Below are 14,183 nucleotides of genomic sequence, written 5' to 3'. Positions count from 1 at the left end.
TGTGTCGTCAAAGCTAGTGGACCGTGAACAAGTGTCAAGATTGGCCCTACTCAAGACACTTGGAGCATCAACATTGTAAGAAATCCATCTTTTCCTACCTCTTAAGAAATTTTATTTCTTATTTGTATCCTACATAGATACAAATTTGTATCCTACATGGATACTCCCATTGTAAATATCCAGATCCATTTGTAAATTAATAAAAATAGTCTCTACTAAAATCTACTAACACTAACCCACTATGAAAATTCCTATCACCTCCATTTCTCTCCTATCTCTTTTATTCATCTATCCCCACCAACTTCTTGATAATTCCAAGAAAAGAATAGAAAAAATGATAAAAATGTAACCCATCCATGGTTAGAGGAGTAACCCTAGCCCTCAAAAATATTATAAAATGAAGGTGTAGCTAGCACAAAAGGAAAAAATCCACAAGCAAGAGCACCATGCTATAGCTTTAGAAGCCAAGATCAATCTCTTGAGAAGGAGCTCTGAGTGAAATCTCATTGGCTTGTGCGCATGCATCTGTTGTATTATGCGTGATTAGCAAGGGAGTTCCATGCCATTTTAAGAGAGAGTGGTCATCTAATTGAGATTAGAAATCCCATATTTCTCCTACAAGTGTAAGCCAAACATTTTACTGAATCAAGGAGGTGGAATTGGATTAAGAATGGCTACTTTGTCTCTTTTATAGCATGAAGTCATGGGAAAAAATGATGTGTAAGTGTCTTGGTGTTTTATTTAAGTTCTTGATAACTTGCCTTCTGGTGTTGTTATTGATTTGTCCATAAATCCCACATGCTCTTAGAGGACAACAGGGTGGAGAGGACTCCGTTGTCCTTAAGGCAGTGATTGAGGTGGATTTCTTTGTGATGTGTTGTGGTGTACTTTACTCAAGATATGTTGAACAAACGCTGATCTCACTTTGATTGTTCATGACTGATTTGTAAGAAGATATTAGTGCAAGAAGAAGACTCTTCTTCCTTCTCTCTCTCTTTCTTACATGTATATCTGTGTTTGCTTCATCATTGTCAATACATTTCAAAGAACCCTGAGCTCTCTCTCTCTCTCTCTCTCTCTCTCTCTCTACGCATCCTAGTTTGTATCCAGAACTAGGTGGTGCCCCAGATTTGTGTAGGTTTAGGTTGCAGGTTTGTGTGTGTGTGTTTGTTCTTTTTTCAACCCCAACCCAATTGAATAGCACGGGAGCCTAGAAGGGTGATTAGTGGCCACTCTTCTTTTATTTCCCGCCTCAAATTGGTTCCCCCATTGAGTAACAACTTGTGTATGTTTTTGTGTAGGATCAACCTTTAGAATAGTCAAGTAGTTTGCATGAATCACGAGAATCTGTATGATCCTTTCATTCCCATTGCAAGGCAAAAGGTACACATAATTGTTAGTACTAAGTTTTAATTTCAACATGTAATTTATAGAATTTTAGGTTCTCTTAGGTTAGCCAAAATAAACACTTCAGTAAATCCCTTTATTTTGCCTCTCATTAGGTACGATCATAGTTTGGATGTCTATATCTTTGTTCTATTTTAGGAATTAGCTTATGTATAGAGTATAAATAATGGCCCATAAATTTCTCCTTTTTACTTCACACCACCTACGAGGATAAATATTGCACTCAGTAGAAAGATACATTTTCAGCAACGTATGGTGTTTATGTTTGGGACTAAAAGAACAAGAGAAATTCTTGCATCTCCACAATCTATCATTCTATCTCTCATCAACTACCACACTTCTTTTGATGTACATGTATTCATTTTATTTTAAAGCGAAGTGTAACCCAACAAAATAGTGTGTATGTTTGGTTCTTTTTTGTCCACGTTTGTTACAAAAAACAAAAACGATCATTTGTTCTAACAAGGAATGTGTGTGCAATGAAAGCTCCATTCTTATAGATCTAGCCCTATTACCGACTGAGTTGCACGAGCAGGTGGTAAATCATTATTAGAATACAAACAAGAAGGAAAATGAATGCCTCTATAGCCTTGCACAAGTCACACCATCAGAAGGAAGAACTATTGCACCGTCCAAAACACCTGTTGTAAACACTTGTAGAGATTTATGAGAAACCCTCCAAGCCTAGAACACACTCAAAATCAAGAGAAATAGAGGACATCATGACAAATCTTGTATTGTAAATATGTCCATAGAGTATCCATAGGCAAAAGACAGATGAAAAGTGTCCTTTCTCTTACTAAAAAATGATCTGTTTGAAAGCTGTGCAGGTGTTGCTGCAATTAAAATAAGGGCTTTTTTATCATTTATTTCCAAGAATTCTCTCTTTATTCTTAGCCGACAAGGCTCTCCATCAAGGAATATTTTAATTGGCTCATTAGGCATTTTTTGGGCAAAAATTGAGTTGTCGATGACCCTTTGACCAAGGAATGGGGTGGGTGCAAGTAGCCAAGGACCAAAAACATTTTCCAGGCACCTGTCCACCTCAGTGTGAGCTCCCAAAATGCACCCCCTCTTCCCCATGAGCCCACAAGCCCCTCCATAGCCAAGCCTTGTGAGCTCCTTTCACTTGATACACCCATAATAGGCTCCCCCTTTAGGCTAGATACCCCCTATTCTCCACTTTTCCCTTCCCATGTGCGATAATCCCCCCACCACATGGAACTTCCTCCTCAAGATTCCCAATTCTCTCATGCCCAAATTTCCAGATTTTCCCCAAAGTAGTAGCACTTCTCGAGCAACTTTCTCAAAGCATAACTTGCGGCTCCCATCACCGAATTACACACCATAACACAGGCTCCAAGCCCATCATCTCGGCTACATTTAGGATTATTAAAACACGGTTGAAAACACTTATAAAAAATTATGTTTTGGAGACTCAAACTACTCAAAACATCAGCACCGAGGCTTGCCTTTGTACATGAATTTTTACAGAACCACTTTCAAAAGTTTCAGGGCTATGTACACATATATACATGAGGCTAGTGGGCAAGCTTTTTGGCATGACTAAGTAGAGGTTCCTATGGTGAAAAACTATTGTAGCTCATTCCCAAGAACCTCATCTACCTTCTCAGATGTTTCCACACTCTCTTCCTTCATTGATATCATCTCATCTGTCACAATTTTCATCAAGGCAACTCCAAATCCCAAGTCTTCCCATGTGTCTGGGTCATTTTTGTAAAGATATTCACCAACTCTCCATTAACCTTTCATTGAGACCATTGCGTTTGGATAATAAGGAGAACTGTACCTATGTAGTATAATGTGCTCCCCTCCGAATCCTAGTCCTCTATCAGAAAGTAGCTCTAGGGGCACACCAAACTTGGAGCATATATGTTCAGAAACAAATTTCCCCATTTCTTTACTGGTAATCTGTTTGATAGCTTTGGCTTTTGCCCATCATGATAAATAATCTACTCTTGTCAAGATGTAAGCATTTCTTTTGCTAGTCATAGGTAAGGGTCCAACAGCATCAAGACCCCATTTTTCAAACACATCGAAAGCTAGAACTCTTTGTTACAATTTGGGTTTCAAGATTCTATTTCCCATCTTCTAGCAAGGCAAACACAAATGTAACCAATTGCTAACATCCCGTTGAATGCTTGGCCATACATAGCCTTCTTGCAAAATTTTATGCAACATGATCTTCATGGCAAAATGGCCTCCACAGGATCCCTCGTGATTTTCTTTCAAGACCTTGTAGATTTTGTATTTCCAAGGCACAAGAGGAAAAACCAAATCACTTATTTTCATGTACAACACGTCATCAATCATTTTGTAATTCTTGGCTTTCCTTATAAATGCATACTTTTTGAAAGATGGTAAACTTTCAGATAGGACACCTGTCAACAAAAAATCCATCTCCTTTAAGCTAGAATCTCACCTTGAAGCATAAATTCTTCAGTTTACAATTCTTATTCTTCCATACTCCCAATACCTGCTTCAGGACCAACAAGGCTTCTCCTTTGATCTGTAAGAGTCTAATTCCCAACCGTAAGCAATTGTGCTAACCACCTTCAAGAGCCATGTACACTACTTCTTTGTCACTTTCTGCATCAAGTTTTAGCCCTTGTTTCCTTCCAAGCATTCTCCTTCACCTCGTTTGATCTTCACAGGATCCCCAAAAAAACCCCTTATTTCTTCATATCAAGTGATGAAAAGATTTGGGAATTTGTCCAGCATTGCTAAGTACTCCCTTCTTTCTCCTTGTGTCAAAATAGTACTCCCTTCTTTCTCCTTGCATCAAAATAATACTCAACATATTTTGAATCAACTCTTCTTCACTGGCAATTCTTGTTTAGGCTGCATCAACTCTTCAAATTTCTCTAAACGGCTTGAACAGTTTATATTTCTTGACACTTGCAATAGTTCAACCACTTCTCCCTTCTTCTTGTCAAACAACAAGAATGAAGTTTCACCCTCGCCACTGGAACTGGAAGCAAAACTACTTTCTAAATCTTCACAACTATCTTCACTTGTAACCTCGGATTCATCATTCACATCCTCTAGTGCCATAGACTGCTTGGTAGTCATATCAAACACCCTCTTTTCACCTTTCTTGCCATACACATAGATTTTTCCCTTGCCCCAATCTTGCACAACTCTCAACCAAAGTCGTCCCAAAATGAGAGGGAAAGCTCCCAATCCAACTGCCATAGCATGAAAGTTTACGATAACCTTCACGTTAAAGACTTTAACTTCCAAATTCATAATCATTCCCAAACACTTCACTTTGACATGGTTTTCTAGTCCAAAACCCAGAGCTTTTGCATGTAATGAGACCTAGTCTCTCGACACATGACTCTGTGATCACACAAACTTGAGAACCTCTATCAATGTAGGCCTCTCCCATGCCCACACCTTTGTGCCAAGCATTCACCATTAGACAAATGTTGGGTACCTTTCCCAAAGCCAACACTCTGACTTGTCCAAGCTTCGGCTCTTTCTCTAGATTCACTGCCTCTTGAGTTTGGGCACCGTATTCATCAACTGTCCAAAAGTACAATCTACTTTTCTCCCAATCATGTCTTCCTTTAAACTATAAGATGTTTGACCTTCTCTCAAAAAAGTTATGCCACTTCAAACCGTCTACGAGGTCTTCTCTTTCTCTTGGCTTTTTCATCTTCACCCTCTTTCTCTTTCCCTTTCTTTCTTCCAAGACCATGAGCGGCACAACCTTCCCTCTCTACGGGCAACATATCTGCAGCTTTTGTATTTAAGCCAAACAAAATAGGGTGTGTGGATCCATCTATAGTCAAACCAATGGTAATATTCAGTGTACGTCATGTGCCTTGGAATCTACAACCTATTCCAGTTCCAAAAGCACTCTTGCCAAAGCTTATAGGTTTACTCAATGAAAAGATAAAGATGGGGATTTTGGAACCTTCATGTGCCCCCTACTCAAGCATGTGGTTCACTGTACCAAAAACAAATGGAGCCCTATGCTTCATTCATGTAGCATGTCAACAACGTCACAATCAAGAATATGGGTATAGGGCCAATTGTAGATGAGTTTGCAGAAGCATTTGCAAGAAGGGAAATATATTCTATGGGGGATTTGTACTCAGGTTATGATCAGCTCCAACTAGTAATGGAAAGCAGGGACTTGAATACCGTGAGAACACCCTTGGGTTTGGTAAGGATGTGCACCTTATTGCAGGGAGCAACCAACTCAATTGCGTAGGATGTGCACCTTACCGCAGGGAGCAGCCAACTCAATTGCGTACATGATGAATGGTATGAACAAAGTCCTACGTGACTTTATACCTCAAATTAAAATTCCTTTTCTTGATGAGGTGCCAATCAAAGGATGTAACTTAGCTTAAAAAGATGAGGCTCGAAATTCGAGGGGGTGCCGTAAATATGTGGCAAACCACATCAATGATTGTGACAAAATTTTAACAAGGCTAGAAGAATTGAACCTTTCATTATCTCGGCAAAACTCAGTGTTTGGGGTTGAGGAAATATTGATAGTGGGACATCTTTGTAATCCTCATGGCCACCAATCTTGTCCAACTAAAGTGTATGCAATATAGAGGATGAACAAATTATGTGTAAATATCACTGAGGTGAGAAGGTTTCTAGGTGCATGTATCTTCTATCTCATATGGATTCCACATTATGCACATGTCACACATCCTCTTTATCAATTGCTAAGAAATAACCAAAGGTTTAAATGGAATGATATACATGGAAAAAGATATGAGAAAGTTGAAGAAATTGTTGTTGTCTTCACCAACTTTGAGGAAGATTGACTTTGATTGTGGAAGATTGGTGATTGTGACAGTGGACACTAGTCCAACGGGATTTTATGGGCAATAGGACAAGATGATGAAGAGAAACACATGTATGTGGTGAGAATTGGGACCAAGGTTCTAAGCTCTCGCCAAAGAGCACATCCACAGGTAAAAGAGAGTTATGGGGAGTGGCTTACAACATTAAACTATGACAAAGAGTACTTCATTGGAGAATCTGTAGTTGTGGAGATTGATCGCTTACCACTTCTAAAAATGATTGCAAGCCTCTCTACTCCTGATATTTCTATGCTTAGGTGTATTGATTATATAAAGTCCTTGAACCTAGAATATAATCATATTGCAAGAAAAGATAATTCAGTGGGGCAGATATGATTTCAAGGGAAAGGTATGAAGATGAGGATGATATGATTGATGAGGAGGAAGATGTGGGCACGAAATTCTACACAATTTATCATGGAAAGTGTGGAAATCTATGCATTGTATCTTCACTTGAGTCCTTTTCATAGGATGAATGGTTGCTCATAGGTCGCTACACCAGTACTTTACAAAAGCAAGATGATTGGGCTGAATCCTAAAAGAAGAGATGGGACTTCATTGCGAGTAGTGTGTGATAAGCCTAGTCAGTGTTTGTGACTCTCATCATGGACTCTCATAGCCAGAGGTTTTGCACCTTTCAAGCTAGCCGCACACATTCCAATAGCGTTATCCTTATAATGCCCTTATCAAAGAAGGGTTGGAAAAGGAAGTTGAATTTTCTTCTTGGAGTCACAAAGACAATATCTCCATGCTTGCACTCACTTTCCTGAAATGAACTTAATGCATGTCATTCGGGTGGATGATGGCCAAATTTTTTACTTTTATTAGTGATTGATCACATATTCATTTTTTCATCATTATCATGTTTGAATTTTTTCCACAATGGGTGACGGGATGTGTGCTGCTACATGCCAAAGATGGCAGCAACTATATTGGACATTAGACATGTTGAGGGAGGAAAGTATCAGTAGGGTCATCCTTGCTCCACTTTTTATCACCTAGTTCTAGAAAATTAATGAAAAGGATTCTCTCAAAAGGAATGGTCCTTTGAATACATTTATCTAGAAAGGTTTGGCCAAGAATTTAGCCTATCTTCATGATGGAAAAGGATGATGACAATATACATCATTTTGATGGATGAAAACTACATGTATTAGTTTCACACATATTAGTAGTTGTCCATAGCTTCATTCTCTCTTGACTACTATGTTGCATTTTTTCATCTACCATGGGCGAGGGGTAACACTCAAAAATAAGTTTGGACCTCTAGAAATGGGATTTCTATTTGGGTGGTGCTACATCTTGCAACTTGCCAACAGCTATGGCCATCACACTAACTCAATGGGAATGAGTTGGATCACCCCTTCCCTTGATTAAGCATGGGCTTTGTTCTATGCACCAACTCTTATGGCATGTGCACTGCCTCTTTTTCAGTCATAGCATGTGTGGCATAACCCATGTGATAGACCATTTGATATCAACTGTAGATTACTACCTTAGGATAACGATGTATAAGATGGTGATGTTCCACCCCTTGATGTCATCCTCTATTAGTGCCTATAAGATACATTCACATGAAAAATATATTTTGTAGGACAAATGCCTCTACAAGAAAAGAATATCAAGTATGAACTATTAAAAAAATTCAAATCTAGATGCAATAGATGAAGAAGAAAGCACGCTGCAAGGAAAGGTGTAGTAGAAAATTGAAGAATTGATTAAGGAACACATATTGTGTGTATATGAGATATGAGTGATCCTCGGCATCATGATGGAGTCTTTTTTGGGATAGCTCAAAGGCTTGGTCCAAGGTGATTCATTGTTTGAGGGGAGAAACCTTATAAGGATAAGGGTAGTGTGTCCATGGTGGGAAAGCGTCTGAGGCAAGGCTGACTATTGTACTGTGTTTTAGGTCCCCCTAAAGATAGGTCATGGAACCTTTAAGAGGCAATGAAGTCTATAGTGACAAGCACGGATTTTTCTCTCTTAGAATCTACTTAATTATGTCGCCATTTTGCTATGAGCGAGTTTTTTTAATGTGCTTTTGGGACCAAAATTGATCGTAACTTCCAAGGTACATGAGGGATAGTGAAGATCAACATAGGTGCAACAATACTAGGATCAACACATATTATCTTGCTGGATGCAAAGAAAAATCCTTACCATGTCTTGATAAAAAGTTTTGTAAAACACCTCTTCTCTTCTTGTGTTAAAAACTCCCCACAATGAACCTTTGGTTCTTTTGGAGATTCAATTATGGAATTCAACATCCAGCTCACCCCTGTCAATTGTTACTTTCCCAACACAATCATAATGGCTAATCACATTGTCCAAGAGGAATTTACATATCCCTTCTGTGCTTTTTGTTCTGAAGGCATGACCTTTGACCTAGTTAATTAAATATTCTCATGCAAGGACTCATTTTAATAAACCCAATGGCATTGTAACCAGATCTACTACCCACTTATAGTGCATAGCCAATGGTTATATAGGGTGCTAGCATTACGATGACATACATTTGACAGATTTCACAAGACTACACAAAATGAGATGCATCATTATACATGCCTTTGATCCACCAATACCTCTCTTTGATTTTAGTAAAGGTGGCCCACACACCTCTGTGTCCAGCATGAAGACTCTCATGAAAATTTTGGATAAGGTCCCTTTTAATTTCCTCATCATTCAACCCTCAGTGGCATCCCATTTCTTTGTTTTGGATGCTTCCACAAGTATCCATCTTTCAAAAAGTATCCATAGGCTTTTCTGTGTATTTTATGAGCTCTTGATCAGTCCACCATTCTTGCCTTGTCAAAGTGATCAATCTCCTTGATATAGGTCCTCTGTAAATGACTCAAGTGGATTTGAGAGGAAACCATGATCACCATTTGCATGAGAGCTACTAGAATACCTTGTGCCTACACCATCACCCTCGATGACCATTTCTTCTTCATTTTCATATCTTTCTCTAAAAAGCATATCCGCAACTAAATTATCTTTCCTTGCTATACGGTTAAATTCAAGATTCAATAATTTTATGTAGGCAATCCATCTTAACATAGCAATGTCAGGAGTTGAGCAGTTTGTGGTCATTCCAAGAAGGGGCAGACAATCCGTCTCCAATATTACATTTTTACCTATCAAATAATATTTATCACATTTCTAGGCTATAATTGCTCCCCATAGTTCCCTTTTCACATGTAGATAATTGCGTTGACAAGCACTTAGGACCTTTGCTTCAAATCTCACTACATATCGCTTACCATCTTCATCATCTTGACCAATCTCCCATCCAGTTCCTGTGGGGCTAGTATCCACTGTCACAATCACATTTCTTTCACATTCATAGCTTAATTTCCTCAAAGTGAAACAACTTCTTTAGTTTTCTCGTGGCATGGGTATGCATTTCTTCTATTTGGAACTTCTTGTTCTTTCTCAAAAAACGATGCAAAGGTTTTTGCTACATGCGAATCCAAATAACATAAAAGACATATGCACACAAAAACCTTCAAAGCTCGGTCACATTTATACATTTCTCTTTCATTATTTGAATTACATTAGTTTTTGCAGGACAAGGCCTTCTACCATATAGACTACACAATGTCCTACAATAAGAACTTCATTCACTCCAAACACTAATTTTTTTCTAGACAAGGTAAGGTCCATCTCTTCCAACCTTGACAAAATCTTATCATAGTCATTGATATGATTTTCCACATACTTGCGTCACCCCTTGAGTCCAGAGCCACATCTATATCACTTACATTTCATCCTTTGATTGGCAGATCATCAAGAAAGGGCATCGTAGTGTGAAGTATGAATTCATATAGGACTTTGTCCATACCATTCATCATATGTACAACTGAATTATTTTCTCTTTGAGCTAAGGTGCACATCCTTACTAGACCCAAAGGTGTCCTCATGGTAGTCAAGTCCTTGCTTTTTCATTACTAGTTGGAAATGATGATAACCCTGAGTACAGATCCCCCATAGAATATATCTCCCTTCTTGCAAATGCCTTAGCAAACTCATCTACAATTGATCCTATACCCAAAATTCTAATTGTAACCTTGTTGACAAGTTGTAAATACTAGATAAACAGCAAAGACCCAATTTTCTATGAATTGTGAACAATCTGTTTCAATATGGAGCACACGAAGGCTACAAAATACCCATCTTGAACTTTTTATTAAGCAACTCAATGAGTTTTGGCAAATGACTCTTTGGAACTAGAATAGGTTGCAAGTTCCAAGGTACATGAGATATAGTGAAGATTACCGTAGTAGAAACAATGGAAGGATCATCACACCCTATCTCATGCGGTTGAAATGTAAAATCCTTTCCATGTTTGGCAAGCATGTCTTCAAAGAATATATTTTCCGCTTATTTCAAACTATCCTTGCAACCAACCTTTAGCTCCTTCAAGGAATCGTGCATAAACTTGTGCCCAATCTTGCTTGGGTCACAAATACTAGTTTGGAAAGCATCTTGTTCCATCTTATTTGTGCAGTCTTTTGGTAGAGGTAATTCCACTGGCTTCACTTTCTTTGCCACAGACTTATACTCAGTATTCACTCGCACATCAATAACTTTGTACATTTCTTGGAGCATATTTTAACAACCTCATTCCCAACACACAAATTGCAATCCTCTAAAGACTCCAAGTCTTGCATGGTATCTACAAAAACACTCATCACACACACCGGCAATGAATTCCTCGTCTTCTATCAAACCATTGGTTCTCAAACCTTTCTGTACAATATTTACATGTTTTATTTCACCCCGCTTCAAGTCCTCACACTTTGTAAAATCAATAGCTCTTAATATGATAATCCTATAGAGACTATAGAAAACATCTCCTTTTCATATACATCATGGGAGAACGTTTCCCTTCTTGTACCACTGCAATACCGCTCTACAATAGTACATGGCCAGACCCCCCCAGATCCCTATTGTCCTTGAATTCTTTGTTTGTCTTTGGTAAGCGTTGCTCTATATGAATTTCACGGCTCTTTTCTTGGTCCACACAAATAGTAAGGAATCGGACTGCATGATTCCAATCCCTGCTTCTTATCCTACCATAAGTTGAAACATTGTCCATTACCTTTGTTTCCATACGTGTCACAAGAACCGAATAATAGAGATCGACATCAAAAGATAGAGAAAGAGATCTTTGTATTGATGAATCTTTGTAGAGTTTTGATACAACAGAGGAGCAATTGAATATAGGCGCACTCCATTGTACGGAGCTCGAACCTCCCGACCACCCCCGAGCTTCAATTCTCTTGCATGCAGCGTCTCACACGCACTCACACTCACACTCGCAGAAGAGGAGATCTGTGAATGATCCCCAAACGCACCATCGGTCGTTCTTTAATCCTTCTTTTCCTCAAAAAGCATGCGGCTTCTAAAAATAGTCGCTTGTTTAGGCGTTCAATCAACTCGATTTTCGCACCAAGTATACCTGCAAGAATAAGATAAGAACGTGATCGCTAAGCGATCCGTAAAGGTTAGATTTTTATCATGACACTTTGCACAGATCCGGTTTCACAAACTGATTTCTGCATCGCCTACAAAATAGTCAAAAGAACATACTCGTGCAACCAATTCAACATGATAATCAAAGTAAAAAAACATAATTATATACCTTCATAATCTCAATTGCAATACTCTACCATGAAGAAACAATCCACTGCTTGGTTGATAGCAGGGAGAGCTGTATGATGTTGTATGTCTGTCTTTCCCTGTGTATACTACCCTACTGCTGCCTTCTGTTTATTTTCATCATAACTTCTACAAACGAAATGAGAATAGAGCAATCCAGGTACTTAAAACGATGGGAATAGGTCTGGTCTACAAGGTTACGTGAACAGAATTGCGAAAAGCGTCTCTGTTTGGCTAAAAACGCAACTTTTAGGTCGCGACTTATAAAACCTCTATTTTTGGGTCTCCACTACTTTTACAACTTATTTTAAGCCTACCCATGCATTTTAAGCTAAAACACATAAATATAAAACATTGATATTAATAAAAATCTCAATTTTACTGTTCATAGACAGACTATCTGTTATTCATTAATCTTTATCAAATCCGTCTTTAGTGTATTATTTAAAGAAAAGAATATATGTTCTCTTTTAATATCTCAACTCATTCGTATAAGCTCTATTTAATAGACTATTCAACAATCTTTCAAATTGTGTTAACGAAAGATATGCCCTGCTACATTCTTTTCGACTTTAAGAACTTCAAAGACTAGTCCTATTACATTCTCCCCTTATCAAAATTAACTCTGTCCTCAGAGTTGGTCTAAAGAGAGGAAAATTCTCTTTGCAAAATACTAAGATCAACCCATGATGCATCCTCTACTGGATAGTTCTGCCACTTAACCAAAACTTCCACAATGTCTCTATTTCTCAGATGTTTAAAACACCTATCTAGTACTAAGTCTGGTTCTACAGTCAATGGTCCGTCATCTTTCAACTTAGAGTTTTTTTGTAAAACATGATGCACATTCGGAACATACTCACATGAAATACAGGATGCACTTTAACATGAGAAGACAATTCCAATTTGTAAGGTAATGAACCAATGCGCTTCAAAATTTTAAATGGCCCAGCAAATCATGGAGACAATCTTCTATCCTTTCCAAGAATCAAATGAGACTTCTCAAGAATGATCTTTAAGAAAACCATATCACTAGTTTCATACTCCACAACATGATGTTTCTTGTCATAATACATTTTATGTCTCTTTTGAGGTTCTCTAATATTCCCCCTGATTTTGGCCAACTCGTTATCCATTTTCTCAAGCATCTCACGTGACAGTTCTACCTTATTCCTCGAGCTAAGAAAATTTATAGGTGTGGGACAATTATAGCCATACATTGCCTCAAACGGAGTCATCCTAATAGATGAATGATATGAACTGTTGTATGCAAATTCAACCAAAGGCAAATATTCATTCCAATTAGATTGGTTTTCATTGACATACATTCGTAACATATCTTCTAAAATACGATTCACTCTCTTCGTTTCTGCATCGATTTGAGGATGGAAAGCATTAGACATGCGTAACTGGGTACCTATAGAGTCAAAAGTCGCTCTCCAGAAATGAGAAGTGAACTTAGAATCTCTGTCAGACACTATGCTCTTGGGCATGCCATGAAAACGAAATATCTCTTTCATAGACAAGTGTGCAATGGTCAATGCAGTATCAGTTATTTTTACAGGAAAGAAGTGAGCTTGTGTTGTGAGTCTATCTACCACTAGAAAGATCGAATCATACCCTCCACGAGTAGTAGGAAGTCTAATGATAAAGTCCATGGATATACACTCCCACTTCTATAAAGGAATGTCTAAGGGTTGAAGGTCACCAGGCATCCTCTTATGCTCAATCTTAACTTGTTGGCATTGAAAGCACTCACACACAAAATTCTTAACATCCAATTTCATATGCGGCTATTTTGAGAGGTCGCAGGCTTTTGGAGGAAAGATCAGAATAGAAGGACGGGTGGTGCGTTTTGGGAGGATTCACCGATCTCTCTTCTGCGAGTGCGAGTGCGAGTGAGAGTGAGAGTGCGAGTGCGAGTGAGACGCTGCATGCAAGTGAATTGAAGCTCGAGGGTGGTCGGGAGGTTTGAGCTCCGTACAACGGAGTGCGCCCATATATTTCTCTCCTCTGTTGTATCAAACACTATCAATACAAATATTTCTTCCTCTGTTTTGCTGTCTATCTCTATTATTTGGTTCCTGTGACAATACGAGTAGCAATGATGTATGACTGCCCAAGGATAAGAGGGTACATAAAAATATCCTGAAAAAAGAAACTTCGATCATCTTTCACGTCCCCTATAGTCACCCTTACATTTGGACAAGCTCCATATAGCTCCCTTGATGAGTTGTTTGTTGCACGGACCATCCATCC

At 38.5% G+C, this 14,183-nt stretch overlaps 1 pseudogene; it reads left to right on the top strand.

Moving 5' to 3' along the window:
* LOC147445782 (shikimate O-hydroxycinnamoyltransferase-like) overlaps window positions 1–14,183 on the top strand; it is a 240,283-nt pseudogene that overhangs the window by 147,323 nt on the left and 78,777 nt on the right.

Source organism: Adiantum capillus-veneris, chromosome 12 (genome assembly GCF_014529385.1).
Source record: "Adiantum capillus-veneris isolate H3 chromosome 12, ASM1452938v2, whole genome shotgun sequence".
Classification (NCBI taxonomy): Eukaryota; Viridiplantae; Streptophyta; class Polypodiopsida; order Polypodiales; family Pteridaceae; genus Adiantum; species Adiantum capillus-veneris.
Note: the sequence above shows the minus strand (reverse complement) of the source record. Positions and strands in the feature narration are given on the sequence as shown.